Raw genomic sequence first — 19,808 nt, 5'->3', positions numbered from 1 at the left:
CTCATCAAGATGAATCATAATTGTTTCGTCAGATAAACACTTTTTAAGATTCGAGACGTTGAAGACGGGATGAATGTTGCTAAGTTCCTGGGGTAGACGAAGTTTGTATGCTACGGGACCGATCCTAGCGAGGATCTTGAATGGTCCAATTTATCTCGGATTCAGCTTTCCATGCTTTCCGAAGCATATCATGCCTTTCCAAGGTGAGACCTTCAATAGAACATGGTCACCAACCTGGAACTCCAAGGGTCTTCGTCTCTTATCGGCGTAGCTCTTTTGTCTATCTCTTGAAGTTTTTAGTCATTCCCGGATTTGTATGATCTTTTCAGTAGTTTCTCGAATGATTTCTGGGCCAGTGAGAGTGCTATAAGGGATTTGACCCTTAACTAGCTGCGTGTCACCCACCACAGCCCAGCATAGAGGGGATCTGCACTTATGGCCATAGAGGGCTTCGAACGGTGTAAACTTGATGCAGGTATGGTAGCTGTTGTTGTAGGAGAATTCGACCAAGGGCAAATGAGTGTCCCATGACGTGCCAAAGTCGATGACGCATGATCTCAACATGTCTTCCAATGTTTGAATGGTTCTCTCACTCTGCTCATCGGTATATGGATGGTAATCTGTGCTCATATCCAGCTTAGTTCCAAGAGCCTTCTATAGTGACTGCCAAAATCTCAAGGTAAACCTGCTATCCCGATCGGAGATGATGGACATAGGCACACCATGCAGGCGGACTATCTCTCGAATGTAGATTTGTTTCAGTCTTTCCATCTTGAAGTTTTCTTTGATTGGCAGGAAATGGGAGGATTTAGTCAATCCATCCATAACCACCCAGATGGCATCGTGCCCACTCGGAGACTTGGGCAACTTAGTGATGAAATCCATCGCAATCCTTTCCTACTTCCACTCAGGTATTTCTGGCCGCTGAAGTAGACCTGAGGGCTTTTGATATTCCACCTTCACCTTGGCACAAGTCAGGCACTTGCCCACGAAGGTAGCGATCTCTGCTTTCATGTTAGGCCACCAATAGAGTTGTTTGAGATCCAGATACATCTTATCTGAACCTGGGTGAAAGGAGTATCTAGTCTTGTGAGCTTCGTTCATGACAACCTCCCTGTAACCGCCGTACTTCGGGGTCCAGATGCGGTTCATGAAATAGTAAACTCCGTCTCCCTTGACCTCTAAGTTCTTTTCCATTCCTCTCAAGGCTTCATCCGACATGTTCTCTGGTTTTAAGGCTTCCATCTGAGCCTCTCTGATTTGAGAGGATAAATGGGAATGGATGGTTATTGTCAGTGCCTTCACCCTACGACCAGAATATTCTATCCGACTGAGGGCATCTGCTACCACATTGGCCTTGCCGGGATGGTAGCGTTTTTCGCACTCGTAATCACTGAGTAGCTCTACCCATCGCCGTCGCCTCATGTTCAACTCTTTCTGATCGAAGATATGATGTAGGCTCTTATGGTCGGTGAAGACAATACACTTGGTTCCGTAGAGATAATGTCTCCAAATCTTTAACGCAAAGACCACTGTAACTCTAGATCGTGAGTTGTGTAATTGACTTCGTGTGTTTTCAGTTGTCTTGAGGCATAGGCAATAACCTTTCCTCGCTGCGTGAGCACACACCCTAGGCCCTGATTGGATGCATCGCAGTAGACAACGAAGTCCTCCGTCCCTTCAGGCAGAGACAAGATAGGTGCGCTGCATAGGGCCTGCTTCAATGTTTGAAACGCAGTGTCTTGCTTTTCGCCCCAACAAAAGGGTACACCTTTCTGAGTCAGGGTGGTTAAGGGCTTAGCAAGTCTGGAGAAATTCTGGATAAACCTGCGATAGTAGCCAGCGAGACCCAAGAATTGACGGATTTCTGTGGGCGTCTTTGGTGCTGAACAATTCTCAATCACTTTGATTTTGGAAGTGTCCACATGTATGCCTTCCTCGCTAACCACGTGACCAAGGAAAATTACTTTTCTGATCCAGAATTCGCACTTTGAAAACTTTGCATAAAGTTTCTCCTCCCTTAGTGTTTCTAACACTAGCCTCAAGTGTTGTCTATGATCTTCCTCACTCTGAGAGTAGACAAGTATATCATCAATTGTGACAACCGTCAAATTTCGGTCAAGTCAAAGTCAAACAAAGTCAATAAGTCAAACCGGTCAACTCCAATAACCCTTGTATGTTAGGGTTTACGTTATGTAATCACTATACAATTCGCTATTTTAATGAGAAATCATCATTTGGAAAGTTCGTGTGTTGAATTTCCTAAGTCTCAAATGCAGTAAACACTGAACCAAAACGATAAAACATTATTGCACACTCATCGGGAGTGTGTACGACACTAAAACACGGTTTAACGGGGTTTACGAACCTTGCATTGTGAAGCCAGACACTCAAATTAATCACAAACGAAACCTCTCTAAATCGTTTTCACTCTATCTCTTTCGATTTGAAATCTCTCCCAAATCTCTCTCAAAAGTTCCCATAACTTTTTGGAATCATTCGGGCCATCCCGACCCTTAACCGGGTCAAAAACCACTTGAAACAGGGTAAAAACGGGTAAAATAACCTTAAGGAACCAAAACCCTCCTATTAGAAGCGAAGCCTCTTAGAAGCTTCTCATGACCGAAGCCTCTCATGAGAAGCCTCTCAGGACCGAAGCCTCTCATGAGAAGCCTTTCAGGATCGAAGCCTCGCATGCGAAGCCTCTCAGGTTCGGCTCCATGCGAGAGGTCTCGCAGACAGCCCCATTTCACCCGGTTTTCGACTACGACTTCGTTTTAACTCCGTTTTTCATTATTTTAACGTGAGATTTTCACCCAAAACTTTATTTTATAAACTAAGGCCCCAAAATATATAAATCTCCAGGGTTTTTATAAAAATATATTAAAAGAATTAGTGGTTGAACTAATTATTGAGGGAATATTTGCTTTTCCTTAATTTATGGCAAAAGCAAACCACCACCACCTCACTCTATGATCAGTCACTCTTTCCCACTACTCCTTGTCACCTTAGTGGACCTTTACACCCAATCTCCAGCTCTTCCCACGTTCTAAGAGCTGGAGGATTGATCCTCTCTCCTCATTCTCCATAAAGTTCTTTCATTCTACACTTAGCAACAAAAGGACACTCTCCAAAATTCTCTCATCTTTTCTCTCAACTTCAAGAACTTCAAGGCTTTCTTCAGGGATTTCTTTCTTCAATTAATTCTCGAATCATCAAGACATCTTCTTAGTGTTCTTGGGTTGAACACTTCCTCTCTCCCACTTTCATCTACTGAAACCACATAGGGTGAGTTCATACCCCTACATTTACATGTTTTTCTTAAGTTTTAAGGGGGGAATACAAGTAAAATCATCAAGAACACAATTAAACTTTTTCTATCAGATTACATCAGAAAAGATGAACTTCGATCACAGACTGTTTTGGTCAACTTAAATATTTTAGTTTTCAAAACTGTTCCAGGTGCAAGTAGTTCAAACTCTTAGCTTTAAAATGGCTACTTGCACATCTCCATATGATTTTTATACAATTTATGGTGATTTTTACAAAACTGCCTATCATTTCAGAGGCAAACCCGAACCAGTTTGTGATTATGAACATTTTCACCTCTGTTAGAGATCACTAAAAATCATGATAAAATTTACGAACAAACTAGACTCATATTGCAAACTCTCAGAATTTGTGGATTTGGATTTAGAGCTTTGATGATTTTTCTATAAATTTTCTAAGAACAGTAACAGAAACTGTATACAACAAAAAGTTGCTGTCAATTTCATTTCACCTTGTAACATGTTGAGCAAGGTGTATATCTTTATGTGATTATATGTTATTGCAATATATGACATTTTATCTTAATATTTAGACACACATCAGTTTACAAATGGATTTGGACATATAAAATATAAAGAATAACAAGTGATTATAATCAAAGTACAACCGATACATTCAAACATTTAATAAACTATTTTGAATATAGTTTGCATACATTACGACGTACTACCCTTGGTTGATAAACTATAATAGGTATAGTTTATGATACATTACATAATACATACATTTAAAAAGGGTACATTTATACAAAGGATATTTTCATTAAGCAAGGTACGGCCATACGGTACCAAGTTTTCATAACACGTAATTCCGTTAATGACTTTATGAAACATTACATAACACATACATTTAAAAAGGGTACATTTATACAAAGGATATTTTCATTAAGCAAGGTACGGCCATACGGTACCAAGTTTTCATTACACTACACGTAAATTCGTTAATGACTTCTGTGAGACATTCGATTCAATTTACAAATAACTCCTGTATTATAACCAGAGTCTCCTCGAGGGAGAGCGTGATACTTGTGTATAGATCTATATTGGGTCTGACAAACCCACACCTTAGCTGCATGCAACAGCTAGACCGACAGGTCTTGGGTGACAAATGTCATAACATTTCCGACGCCTGAAGAACGTCGTTTCAGGCCAACTAGGTCATAGCATGGTTATAATAACTCACATGTGGTATTAACAAACATAGAATTTACGGGGATTTCACTAAAATCAAACGAGTTTATGTCGATTTAAACTTGCATTGTTTTACTATAAGGAATGAACACTACTTGTACATTTCGGTCTTTGGGATTTAAGACTACAATTACACATTATGGAAAATATTGGATTTTTCTAAAACAAATACTACTTTTACAAACGAAAGGCTTTTAATAATACCAAACAAAAGCTTATGAACTCACCAACCTTTGTGTTGACACTTTTTCAAACAACTTGTATTCTCAGGAAATCATTAAACAGGTAACCAAGTGCTTTTGAGGATGGGACGCTAAGGCGTCTACTATTTCATATTTTGTCAACATATTGTAATTGATTCGTAAACATGTAATTCATACAATGATGTAACTTTTTCAATTATATATATGTTGGTTGTGTTTGCTTGAATTACTATTACAATTGTTGTTATGATACTATACATGAAGTCCTCCACCCCCGGACATTTCCGCCATCCTTGGTTTGGGGGTGTGACAGATTGGTATCAGAGCACAGTTTATAGTGAATTAAGTATATCAAACCACATAAGATATACAAACTATAAACACAATTGGGACTAATAGTCTCTGATTTGTGCATTTTTCAAATAAATATACTTTTAGAAAATGAATGGTTTCTTATTTAAAGTATAAATACATGCATACATGCTCACATAGTGTCATAACTAGAAGAACATAAAGTAAAAGAAGAGGAGTTGTACATTATGGGTATGCCTTGGTATATGTAAATCAAGTCTGGGAAGGATATAGCCTGATCAACTATATCTGTCCGAGGAGTGACTTGCATATACTGGGGGATAGTCATAATGGGCAACAAATCTAACAACCTAACTACACCCTACAGGGAATACTTTAAGAATCGAATCTAAACATCTAAAAATACTATAGGAGTATTTGGTGATACTATAACCAACTTATGTGAAAACTAAAGACCTCTATTAGTAGGCCTATGATAACTGAGTGCATACGCCAAGGTTATACATAATTAAAGATATTATAGACTCAGAATCTATGACTATTGCTCTACTTCCTGTTCCTTGTTTGGTTGTGGACTTAGAGTAAAGTCATTTATTCGAAAGTCTATTCTATCTCAAATTATGTATAACTGATATGCACTACGTGATTATAGACGTAATTATTAAGGATCACCCCTATAAGTAATTATAGGATTAGGCGTCTGTTAATTATCTCTTCAACCCCTATTCTCGCACGAGCAACATGATGTGTAAATTTTAACGCCCGTACAAAACCTACTTCTACCCACTACCATAACTCCGTCTCCAAGACATTAACAGAAACACCAAGAATAGTTCACTAAAGTGCGAAATTATACATGTGTATATAAATGGTAAGGATATTTACTAAAAGGTTTATCAATGAAATAGGCATGTATTTTATTTCATTGAATCTCACTACTTGGTATTACAAACAATTTATAACTGGTAACTCTAAGATTCTTTAGGTGTACCTCGAAGTTATGTGTAATTAAGAAATGATTGACCTAGAAATGGTGAGTCCGCCTTAGGACCTGTTCCTTGTTTGGTTGTGGACTTAGGGTAGACTCATTAGGATCAACAGTCTAATAAAATTTTAATTACACATAACTAGGGGCATGTCAAGTGAATCTTAGGAGTGGATCAGACATGTAACAAATCACAAGATTATAATCAAGTTATTCCTACTAAATTCATAAGTCTATTTATATAGACCTCTGGTATAGAGTCGTCGGCATAGTCGTGTCGGCAATCTAGAATATGGCTAAATACATAATACAAACTATAATACCCAAATTATACAAAATTTTCTGCATTAAAAATCAATAGACAAATACATAAAATGAAACTAAAAAGGGTATCAAACTATCAAGAGAAAAACACATACAATGTAGATTAAAATCCACTAATTATAACAAAATGGCTAAGGATTGTTAAGTCCTCTCTTCTTATAAATAGCTTTGAAGCAAGCTTGCCTAAGCTTCTTTGTTCTTTCTGTCAATTCCATACCTGGCAATTTCTCCATCATCTTCTTGTGCCCTTCTAACGTCTCTATCTCCTCCTTTAATCCCAACTCCTAATTTTTTTTAAGGTAGATGCAATATATTTTTCATGTGAGTTCACAAAATTTACAATGAGTTAAGTTTATATAAATATAAATCAGGAGATCGTAGTAAATCAATTGATTTGATGTGGCATATGCCTAGGACCTATGTTTATTTATAAAGAAACTAACAATTAAAATTTTAGAAAATACCAAAACTACTTTGGTTACCAAGTGCATGAGTAATGTATAGAAGGTTATTATCATAATTTACCTTGGCATTTTCAATGAAGGATTGAAGGCTCTTAAGTTTTCTATGAGGCCATATGTTTATGTTTAGCTCTCTGCATCTTTTCTTCAACACTGTTAAACTTATCCCTAGTTCCTTTGCTGCCATGATTATCGGCATCTCAAAGTACTTCTCTATCTCTTCAAACTCCAATGGTCTCAATCTCTTTGCCACCTTCCGGCCACCGTGATCAGTGGTGGCAGCACTAGAACTACATGTAGCCTCACCACCGGATTTACAGTCTTCACTGAAACTAACCAATGGTAAATTACCATCCTCCCAACAATCCCATAAGCTTATATCTTCAAGGGGATCAAAATCGTGAAACTCATTTCTAGAAATGATGTTTTGATCTTTGTTAAGTACTGTGGAAACGTTCTGATCGAGCACTTCATGCAATTTTTCCGACAACTTGTAATCATGATGGTTGAGCATGTCACCACTACAAAAATCCAAAAACTCAAGATAATCAAATCCAACACGATGAAAGACTCTTTTTGATCACTACAAATCCAAACCATGTTTTGATCAATGTCGACAAAATCACTTTTCTGTGCGTAAGATGGTGTAATGAGTGACGTTTATATATACCTGAAAAGATCTTGATGATCAAAGTACTGAAACCAATCGAGGTCATCTATGGGGTTTTGATGATCTGCAGGTGGATCCATTTGTGAGGGAGAAGTTAAAAGTCGCGGTAAGAATGTGATGATTTATATAAGTAAAGTGGGAGAAGTAATTAATAGCAAATTGTTGGGAATGCAACAAAACAAGTTAAGCACTTCTGAAAAATTGATAAATGATTTCGGTAACACTCGCGGAATATAAACTAGTGAAAATTACAAATGAAATTGAATATATATAGTCTATGATGTTATGGTTATTGTGTATCTAACAAATGAAGAGAAAATGAATATATATATATATATATATATATATATATATATATATATATATATATATATATATATATATATATATATATATATATATATATATATATTCTTTGAGCCGTAACCTTCTTCTTCAATTCACACACATATACGTATATGTTGCTGCAAATTATGACTTGTGTGCCTCATGCATTTAATGCATCACATGCCTACTGCATATTCTTGACTTTGAAGCTACGTGCCAGTTTCCAATTTCCCCAGTAGCACAGTTTTCATTAGAAAGTACTCCAAGTCTTCACACATGAACCAGTTAGAAAGTACTCCAAGTCTTCACACATGAAACAGTTAGAAAGTACTCCAAGTCTTCACACATGCAAATTATGACTTGTGTGTCGCTATAGGTATGTCGTTGGCTCTTGTTAAAAACCTATAGCGACAACAAGTCATCGTAATAGATTAAACCTGTGGTGACGACAAGTCGTCGCTATAGGTAACTAATAAAACTTTATTTTTTTTAACCCCGAAAATATGATTGACAAAATCTATCCGACGAGACCCTCGTGATACCTCTTGACGAAATTGAAATCAACGAGAGTCTCCACTTCGTGGAAGAACCGGTAGAAATCATGGATCGAGAGATCAAAAGAACAAAGCAAAGTCGTATTCCCATTGTGAAGGTCCGCTGGAACGCTAAACGAGGACCCGAATTCACCTGGGAACGCGAGGATCAGATGAAACAAAAGTGTCCACATCTCTTCCCAAACTCTTGAAATCCCAGTCAAAATGAAAATTTCGGGACAAAATTCCTTCTAACGGGGGGATGATGTGACAACCGTCAAATTTCGGTCAAGTCAAAGTCAAACAAAGTCAACAAGTCAAACCGGTCAACTCCAATAACCCTTGTATGTTAGGGTTTACGTTATGTAATCACTATACAATTCGCTATTTTAATGAGAAATCATCATTTGGAAAGTTCGTGTGTTGAATTTCCTAAGTCTCAAATGCAGTAAACACTGAACCAAAACGATAAAACATTATTGCACACTCATCGGGAGTGTGTACGACACTAAAACACGGTTTAACGGGGTTTACGAACCTTGCGTTGTGAAGCCGGACACTCAAATTAATCACAAACGAAACCTCTCTAAATCGTTTTCACTCTATCTCTTTCGATTTGAAATCTCTCTCAAAAGTTCCCATAACTTTTTGGAATCATTCGGGCCATCCCGACCCTTAACCGGGTCAAAAACCACTTGAAACAGGGTAAAAACGGGTAAAATAACCTTAAGGAACCAAAACCCTCCTATTAGAAGCGAAGCCTCTTAGAAGCCTCTCATGACCGAAGCCTCTCATGAGAAGCCTCTCAGGACCGAAGCCTCTCATGAGAAGCCTTTCAGGACCGAATCCTCGCATGGGAAGCCTCTCAGGTTCGGCTCCATGCGAGAGGTCTCGCAGACAGCCCCATTTCACCCGGTTTTCGACTACGACTTCGTTTTAACTCCGTTTTTCATTATTTTAACGTGGGATTTTCACCCAAAACTTTATTTTATAAACTAAGGCCCCAAAATATATAAATCTCCAGGGTTTTTATAAAAATATATTAAAAGAATTAGTGGTTGAACTAATTATTGAGGGAATATTTGCTTTTCCTTAATTTATGGCAAAAGCAAACCACCACCACCTCACTCTATGATCAGCCACTCTTTCCCACTACTCCTTGTCACCTTAGTGGACCTTTACACCCAATCTCCAGCTCTTCCCACGTTCTAAGAGCTGGAGGATTGATCCTCTCTCCTTATTCTCCATAAAGTTCTTTCATTCTACACTTAGCAACAAAAGGACACTCTCCAAAATTCTCTCATCTTTTCTCTCAACTTCAAGAACTTCAAGGCTTTCTTCAGGGATTTCTTTCTTCAATTAATTCTCGAATCATCAAGACATCTTCTTAGTGTTCTTGGGTTGAACACTTCCTCTCTCTCACTTTCATCTACTGAAACCACATAGGGTGAGTTCATACCCCTACATTTACATGTTTTTCTTAAGTTTTAAGGGGGGAATACAAGTAAAATCATCAAGAACACAAATAAACTTTTTCTATCAGATTACATCAGAAAAGATGAACTTCGATCCCAGACTGTTTTGGTCAACTTAAATATTTTAGTTTTCAAAACTGTTCCAGGTGCAAGTAGTTCAAACTCTTAGCTTTAAAATGGTTACTTGCACATCTCCATATGATATTTCTACAATTTATGGTGATTTTTACAAAACTGCCTATCATTTCAGAGGAAAACCCGGACTAGTTTGTGATTATGAACATTTTCACCTCTGTTAGAGATCACTAAAAATCATGATAAAATTTACGAACAAACTAGACTCATATTGCAAACTCTCAGAATTTGCGGATTTGGATTTAGAGCTTTGATGATTTTTCTATAAATTTTCTAAGAACAGTAACGATAACTGTATACAACAAAAAGTTGCTGTCAATTTCATTTCACCTTGTAACATGTTGAGCAAGGTGTATATCTTTATGTGATTATATGTTATTGCAATATATGACATTTTATCTTAATATTTAGACACACATCAGTTTACAAATGGATTTGGACATATAAAATATAAAGAATAACAAGTGATTATAATCAAAGTACAACCGATACATTCAAACATTTAATAAACTATTTTGAATATAGTTTGCATACATTACTACGTACTACCCTTGGTTGATAAACTATAATAGGTATAGTTTATGATACATTACATAATACATACATTTAAAAAGGGTACATTTATACAAAGGATATTTTCATTAAGCAAGGTACGGCCATACGGTACCAAGTTTTCATAACACGTAATTCCGTTAATGACTTTATGAAACATTACATAACACATACATTTAAAAAGGGTACATTTATACAAAGGATATTTTCATTAAGCAAGGTACGGTCATACGGTACCAAGTTTTCATTACACTACACGTAAATTCGTTAATGACTTCTGTGAGACATTCGCTTCAATTTACAAATAAGTCCTGTATTATAACCAGAGTCTCCTCGAGGGAGAGCGTGATACTTGTGTATAGATCTATATTGGGTCTGACAAACCCACACCTTAGCTGCATGCAACAGCTAGACCGACAGGTCTGGGGTGACAAATGTCATAAAATTTCCGACGCCTGAAGAACGTCGTTTCAGGCCAACTAGGTCATAGCATGGTTATAATAACTCACATGTGGTATTAACAAACATAGAATTTACGGGGATTTCACTAAAATCAAACGAGTTTATGTCGATTTAAACTTGCATTGTTTTACTATAAGGAACGAACACTACTTGTACATTTCGGTCTTTGGGATTTAAGACTACATTTACACATTAAGGAAAATATTGGATTTTCTGGAACGAACACTACTTTTACAAGAAAAGGCTTTAATAAACTCACATAAAGTATTAATGAATATTGGAATTTACGGGAACTTCATTAAAATTAAATGAGTTTATGTCGATTTAAACTTACATTATTTATTATAAGTAAGAAAAGTTACTTATACATTTCGGTCTTTGGATTTAAGACTACATATATATTTTAAGGAAAATATTGGATTTTTCTAAACCAAATACTACTTTTACAAACGAAAGGCTTTTAATAATACCAAACAAAAGCTTATGAACTCACCAACCTTTGTGTTGACACTTTTTCAAACAACTTGTATTCTCAGGAAATCATTAAACAGGTAACCAAGTGCTTTTGAGGATGGGACGCTAAGGCGTCTACTATTTCATATTTTGTCAACATATTGTAATTGATTCGTAAACATGTAATTCATACAATGATGTAACTTTTTCAATTATATATATGTTGGTTGTGTTTGCTTGAATTACTATTACAATTGTTGTTATGATACTATACATGAAGTCCTCCACCCCCGGACATTTCCGCCATCCTTGGTTTGGGGGTGTGACATCAATGAACACTATTACAAACTTGTCTAGGAAAGGGCAGCACACCCGATTCATCAGGTCCATGAATACAGCGGGTGCGTTGGTTAGACCAAAGGGCATTACTACAAACTTGTAGTGACCATAGCGAGTTCGAAATGCTGTCTTGGGAACATCACTCTCATGAACTCGCAACTGGTGGTACCCTGATCTCAAGTCTATTTTTGAGACATAGCCGGCTCCTTGGAGTTGATCGAAAAGGTCGTTGATTCTGGGTAAGGGATAACGGTTTTGATGGTAAGCCTGTTCAATTCATGATAATCTATGCACATCCGAAAAGATCCATCTTTCTTCTTTAGAAACAATACCGGTGCTCCCCAGGGTGGGGAACTTGGTCTTATGAATCCTTTGCTGAGCAGCTCATTGAGCTGGCTGGATAACTCTTGCATTTCTGCCAGCGCTACACGGTATGGGGATTTAGCTACAGGGGTAGCTCCGGGAATTAAGTTGATACGGAACTCGACTTGGCGCTCGGGAGGGATTCCGGGAAGATCTTCTGGGAAGACATCAGGACATTTGTGGACTTCGGGGATGCTCTCGAGGTCTTTAACTTCCTGCTTTTTGTTAACAACATGGGCTAGGAATGCATGGCACTCCTTCCGCAGATATTTCTGGGCTTGGATGCATGAAATGATATGAAGGTTCGAGCTGAGTTTATCACCGTAGACCATGAGGGCTTCGCCCGAGGGAATATTAAGACGAACATCTTTTTCATAACAAAGGATATCAGCATGATTGGGGCTCAACCAATCCATGCTGACGATGATATCAAAGCTTTTTATGGAAACTGGCATAAGGTCGATTGGGAAAGAATGGTCGTTTAGGGTAAGGGTACAGCCTATGAATATGTCGTTAGTGCTCTCTTTCTTTCCGTTATCCATCTCAACGGTAAATGTTTCGGTTAAAGGTTGGGATTTATGTTTGAGAAGATGCTTAAATGCATGACTAAAAAAACTTCTCTCTGCACCAGAATCGAAAAGAATACATGCATAAGAGTTGTCGAGGAGGAACGTACCCGTAACAACGGTGGGATCAGCAGCTGCCTCTTCCTGGCCCATCACTAGCACTCTCCCTGTGTTGCCAGCTGTTGTTGCCTTGGGGCAATTTCTCTTGAAGTGCCCAACCTCCCCACAGCCATAACATGCTTGATCAATGCCTGCTCCAGGAGCCTGATTGGTTGGTTGGACTGGTGTCTTGCAAAATCAAGTTGTGTGCCCCTTCTTGCCACAACTGTTGCACAACATCTCCCGGCACTGCCCATGATGATGGAAGTTGCACTTGTCACACCTTGGAAGAGTACCAGCATATCTGATGGCAGGTGCTCGAGCTGCGGGAACAACGACAGGAGTGGTAGCAGCATGAACTGCCACTACTTGCTGCTTCTTGGAGGGCTCCTGCAAAGACTGGCCCTTTCGCTTGTTCCAGAACTTCTTCTTCCCGCCACTCGCCTTTGGTGGTTCGGGAGCGGCTGCCACTTCATCAACATCAACCCCGTGATCTATCAAGGTCTGCGCCAGGCACTTGGCGCTGTCAAAAGTGGAAGGGTGAGCAGCCAAGACATTTCCTTGAGTTCGGGGCGTTAATCCCCAAATGTACCTTTCAATATTCTTGCTTTCCGGGGTGACCATTCCCGGACATAGAAGAGCCAGATCGCAGAATCTTGCTGTGTAAGCGGCAATGTCGGAACCCTTCATCTTCAGGTTCCAAAGTTCGTGCTCTAATTTCTGCATCTCGCCCCTTGGGCAGTACTCGACAAGCATGAGTTCCTTTAAACTCTCCCAACCCATGGCATTCGCTACCGGCAGAGTTACGGATTTGACCCGGCTATTCCACCAAGTCCATGCTCTGTCGGTGAAGGTGTAGGCGGCAAACTTCACCTTGCTGGCCTCATAACATGCACAAATCTAGAAAATTGATTCGATCTTCTCGAACCACCGGGTTAGGGCAATGACCCCTCCATTGCCGTCGAAGGATTTGGGCTTCACATTCATGAAATCTTTGTAGGAACACTCCTTCGGGTGTCCTTGACCACCTTCAATATTATGGGGATCGGGTCCACCTCCTGATCCGCCAGAGCCACCCGGATTTATCTGCGACATTGCAGCAGCCACCGCGGCCGTAACTGCTGCCTGGAACAATGCAGGATCGAACTGAGGAGGTGGTGGCGGAGGAGGGTCGTTGTTCTGTTTGTTGGGTCTCTTCCTGGGAGGCATCTTTCTCTAAAGATACAAGAGAAAGAATGACGATAAGCCTCCTATATGATCATGAATCAAATATTTAGAGTAAGATATATCTTAATCCTACAACGATAATAAAGACCTATAATGATAGCTACTAACATTAACAAGGAACTGCCGGTCTTTCGTTATAAGTATTTGTACTAGTAGTGATGACTCTGTACAGTGTTATAGTACCATAAAATACTCCTATAGTAGTTTAACCATGTGTTTTCATTTGTATAGGATTTGGTAAGTTTTAGACTTGTCGCGACACCACAGTCACTCCCAAACATATGTTGGTCATATCTCGGACAAATATAGTTATTCAGGTTATATTGGCCCCATATATGACTACATAACTGTCCAGGTTTAACCGTAGTATCCAACTCGACCTAAATACTTTTATATAGTCCCTACTATGTTATAGCTTCTTGTACGTATGTATACTTGTATACTTCTTGTAAAAATACTTGTACTTTTAAAGTATACTTTTAGCTTCAGAGCACTTCGGCCCTTTTAGTGTTTATAGTTGTATACCATGTAAGGTTCGGTATACTTAGTTCACTATAAACAATAGCTCTGATACCAATCTGTCACACCCCCAAACCGGAACGGCGGAAACGTTCGGAGGTGGAGGACATCATGTTGTAGTATCATAACAATTGCATCATAGTAATCAAAGTAAACACAACCATTACATTGAATATTAGAATATTTACATCGGTTTAATACATAGATTGTATACATCAAAAGTATAGCAAAATATAAAAGACGTGACTCTATACATTCCGTCTGCTCAAAAGCTGCGGGGGGTACCTGTCTACTGATTTCCTGAGAATACAAGTGGTTTTGAAAAGAGAGTATCAGCATAAAAGCTGGTGAGTTCATAAGCTTATTTTTGTAATGAAAAACCTGTTAATGAATCAATGAAAATGTTTGTATGTTTCCAAGAAATCCAATATTTCTAACATATGAGTTTGTTACAATGTTCCATAAAGTATTAGTTCGAATGTCTATTTATCATCAGATGAATTGTATAATACTGTTTTGAATGTAAATTTTCTTTTTGTAAGAAAAAGTATGAATAGAATGTTCTGTTTGAAAACTCTGGTTACCACCAGTATGTATAGAATGTTTTGTTTTGTTACTTGAAATGAAACCATGTATTTTCCATACTTATGTTAAATAAGCATTGTTCATGTAAAGTATATTACTACGTAAAATATATCTTTGTTATCTACTTGCGAGTTTTATGACCATACTAACTGATACGACGTGAATCGGACGCCAATATCCTCTATGACTTTGTCACCCGTAGACCTGCCGGTCCTAATGTAGCTAACAACAAGGTGCGTGATTGTCAGTCCCGTATAGATCTATACACAAACTCACGCTCTCCCTCGAGGAGACTCTGGTTCATAAGGGTAGTCTTCCATTAGTACATGTAATTGTACCCAAAGACGTGTCTCTCAAACTAGATTAACAACTTTACAAGTAATAATACAGGAAACCCTTTTTATAAATAACGGATAAGTTTATAAAAGATAAGTTTGAAAAACCGTTTAATGAATTCCCAAACTAATCCTATTATAGTTTGTATGCTTGTATATGTATAACCATGTATTGAATTCCCAAACTATACCTATTATAGTTTGTATGCTTGTTATGTACTTTGATTTATGTATTGATCTGAAAAACTATGTAATTACGCTTCTAAGTTGAAAACATCCCTTATGCTCAACATTTTACAAAAGGGATTAAATATCTAAATATTTTATAAAACATTGAAGGTCTTTTGGTTGTATCAATTGCATAAGTATTAAACTCATTGAAATCCTTTTGTATCAGTTCACAAAAATCATTTGTATTTGGCTTGTATCCCCCCCCCCCCTTGAAAACCTTAAAAATAGTAAAAGCATAGGGGTATGAACTCACTGTTAGTCGTGTGAATAGTCGGACAACGAGAACTGGGAGTGAAGACCCTCGAGTTGATGTACGCGGCACTCAACGAGATCCTAATACAATTAATACATATATGTATTTTATTAGCGAAACCATTATTTATAGTGTTGGAAAAACACTTGCTTTCAGTTTAGGAGTGTTACCGAGACTCGATTGAATCGAAAAAGCGGGTTTGCAGCCAAGATTCACGATGTGAAGGAGTTTACGGCCGTGAAGGGTTTCCGGCCGTGAACGGTTCTCGGCCGTGAACAGATCCTTGAAGGGTTTACGGCCGTGAACGATGTTCTTGAGGAATCTATGAAGATTTGAAGGGTGTACGGTCGTAAACAGTTTGTGGTCTTTGAAGATTTGAAGGGTGTACGACCGTGAACTCAAGAACAACGATGTTAGATTCGATGAAAAACGTGCTTTAGATGCTCCAAAACAACCTCCAAAGGTGATTCTTGATGATTTTTCGGAAGAAATAAGGGTGTTTTGGTGTTTACAGTCGAGAGGTAGAGAGCGAGTTTTTGGCTAAGAAAGTTCAAATGGAGGTGGGGTCCCGTATATATAGGCTGGGGGTATGGTCGGTGGTGGGGGCCACCTGGCACTAGCCGTAAACGGGTTTACGACCGTAAATGAGTTTACGGTCGTGAACACTTCTCAGGCTGAAAACTATTGATTCTTCAAAGGAAACTCGGGTTTTTCGCGTGATTTTGGTTCCGACTCTTATATAAAATTTAATTATATAACTAAATGATTTTCCAAACCAAAGGAATTTGACGGAACTCAATAAAATTCAAATTTTATTAACGGAAATAGGCTAACGTTAACTGAAAAAGGTTCGGGTTGTCACATCATCCCCTCGTAGAGGGAATTTCGTCCCGAAATTCAAACATAGAATACAAATCATGGACTCGGAAAGAGATGGGTATACTTCTGTTGCATTGAATCTTCACGCTCCCAAGTGAATTTAGGTCCTCGCTTGGCATTCCAGCGAACCTTCACTATCGGTATGTGACTTTCTTTCGTTGTTTTGACTTCCCGATCCATGATTTCGACTGGTTCTTCCACGAAGTTGAGGTTCTCGTTGATCTCGATCTCATCAAGAGGAATCATAAGGGTTTCGTCGGATAAACACTTTTTAAGATTCGAGACGTGGAAGACGGGATGAATGTTGCTAAGTTCCGGGGGTAGACGAAGTTTGTATGCTACGGGACCGATCCTAGCGAGGATCTTGAATGGTCCATTGTATCTCGGATTCAGCTTTCCAAGCTTTCCGAAGCGTATCATGCCTTTCCAAGGTGAGACCTTCAATAGAACACGGTCACCAACCTGGAACTCCAAGGGTCTTCGTCTCTTATCGGCGTAGCTCTTTTGTCTATCTATTGAAGTTTTTAGTCATTCCCAGATTTGTATGATCTTTTCAGTAGTTTCTCGAATGATTTCTGGGCCAGTGAGAGTGCTATCAGGGATTTGTCCCTTAACTAGCTGCGTGTCACCCACCTCAGCCCAGCACAGAGGGGATCTGCACTTACGGCCATAGAGGACTTCGAACGGTGCAGCCTTGATGCTGGTATGGTAGTTGTTGTTGTAGGAGAATTCGACCAAGGGAAAATGAGTGTCCCATGACGTGCCAAAGTCGGTGACTCATGATCTCAACATGTCTTCTAATGTTTGAATGGTTCTCTCACTCTGCCCATCGGTATGTGGATGGTAAGCTGTGCTCATATCTATCTTAGTTCCAAGAGCCTTCTACAGTGACTGCCAAAATCTCAAGGTAAACCTGCTATCCCGATCGGAGATGATGGACATAGGCACACCATGCAGGCGGACTATCTCTCGAATGTAGATTCGTTTCAGTCTTTCCATCTTGAAGTTTTCTTTGATTGGCAGGAAATGGGCGGATTTAGTCAATCGATCGACAACTACCCAGATGGCATCGTGCCCACTCGGAGACTTGGGCAACTTAGTGATGAAATCCATCGCAATCCTTTCCTACTTCCACTCAGGTATTTCTGGCCGCTGGAGTAGACCTGAGGGCTTTTGATATTCCACCTTCACCTTGGCGCAAGTCAGGCACTTGCCCACGAAGGTAGCGATCTCTGCTTTCAGGTTAGGCCACCAATAGAGTTGTTTGAGATCCAGATACATCTTATCTGAACCTGGGTGAAAGGAGTATCTAGTCTTGTGAGCTTCGTTCATGACAACCTCCCTGTAACCACCGTACTTCAGGGTCCAGATCCGGTTCATGAAATAGTAAACTCCGTCTCCCATGACCTCTAAGTTCTTTTCCATTCCTCTCAAGGCTTCATCCGATATGTTCTCTGGTTTTAAGGCTTCCAGTTGAGCCTCTCTGATTTGAGAGGATAAATGGGAATGGATGGTCATTGTCAGTGCCTTCACCCTACGACCAGAATATTCTATCCGACTGAGGGCATCTGCTACCACATTGGCCTTGCCGGGATGGTAGCGTATTTCGCACTCGTAATCACTGAGTAGCTCTACCCATCGCCGTCGCCTCATGTTCAACTCTTTCTGATCGAAGATATGATGTAGGCTCTTATGGTCGGTGAAGACAATACACTTGGTTCCGTAGAGATAATGTCTCCAAATCTTTAACGCAAAGACCACTGCTCCCAACTCTAGATCATGAGTTGTGTAATTGACTTCGTGTGTTTTCAGCTGTCTTGAGGCATAGGAAATAACCTTTCCTCGCTGCGTGAGCACACAACCTAGGCCCTGATTGGATGCATCGCAGTAGACAACGAAGTCCTCCGTCCCTTCAGGCAGAGACAAGATATGTGCGCTGCATAGGGCCTGCTTCAATGTTTGAAACGCAGTGTCTTGCTTTTCTCCCCAACAAAAGGGTACACCATTCTGAGTCAGGGTGGTTAAGGGCTTAGCAAGTCTGGAGAAATTCTGGATAAACCTGCGATAGTAGCCAGCGAGACCCAAGAATTGACGGATTTCTTTGGGCGTCTTTGGTGCTGAACAATTCTCAATCGCTTTGATTTTGGAAGTGTCCACATGTATGCCTTCCTCGCTAACCACGTGACCAAGGAAAGTTACTTTTCTGATCCAGAATTCGCACTTTGAAAAGTTTGCATAAAGTTTCTCCTCCCTTAGTGTTTCTAACACTAGCCTCAAGTGTTGTCTATGATCTTCCTCACTCTGAGAGTAGACAAGTATATCATCAATGAACACTATTACAAACTTGTCTAGGAAAGGGCGGCACACCCGATTCATCAGGTCCATGAATACAACGGGTGCGTTGGTTAGACCAAAGGGCATTACTACAAACTTGTAGTGACCATAGCGAGTTCGAAATGCTGTCTTGGGAACATCACTCTCATGAACTCGCAACTGGTGGTACCCTGATCTCAGGTCTATTTTTGAGAAATAGCCGGCTCCTTGGAGTTGATCGAAGAGGTCGTTGATTCTGGGTAAGGGATAACGGTTTTGATGGTAATCCTGTTCAATTCACGAGAATCTATGCACATCCGAAAAGATCCATCTTTCTTCTTTAGAAACAAGACCGGTGCTCCCCAGGGTGGGGAACTTGGTCTTATGAATCCTTTGTTGAGCAGCTCATTGAGCTGGCTGGATAACTCTTGCATTTCTGCCAGCGCTAAATGATATGGGGATTTAGCTACAGGGGTAGCTCCGGGAATTAAGTGGATACGGAACTCGACTTGGCGCTCGGGAGGGATTCCGGGAAGATCTTCGGGGAAGACATCAGGAAATTTGCGGACTTCGGGGATGCTCTCGAGGTCTTTAACTTCCTGCTTTTCGTTAACAACATGGGCTAGGAATGCATGGCACTCCTTCCGCAGATATTTCTGGGCTTGGATGCATGAAATGATATGAAGG

The 19,808-nt window shown here is 39.5% G+C and overlaps 1 long non-coding RNA gene across 1 annotated transcript; it reads left to right on the top strand.

Annotated features, from left to right (window-relative positions):
• Nucleotides 1–9,618: 9,618 nt before the first annotated feature.
• LOC145119196 (uncharacterized) lies at nucleotides 9,619–11,654 on the top strand. The gene is made up of 2 exons (XR_013713730.1): nucleotides 9,619–9,782; nucleotides 11,496–11,654. It is a non-coding gene; the product is annotated as an uncharacterized LOC145119196 (long non-coding RNA).
• Nucleotides 11,655–19,808: the final 8,154 nt, after the last annotated feature.

Source organism: Lactuca virosa, chromosome 6 (genome assembly GCF_052849685.1).
Source record: "Lactuca virosa cultivar CGN04683 chromosome 6, Lactuca_virosa_CGN04683_v6, whole genome shotgun sequence".
In the NCBI taxonomy this organism is placed as follows: domain Eukaryota; kingdom Viridiplantae; phylum Streptophyta; class Magnoliopsida; order Asterales; family Asteraceae; genus Lactuca; species Lactuca virosa.
Note: the sequence above shows the minus strand (reverse complement) of the source record. Positions and strands in the feature narration are given on the sequence as shown.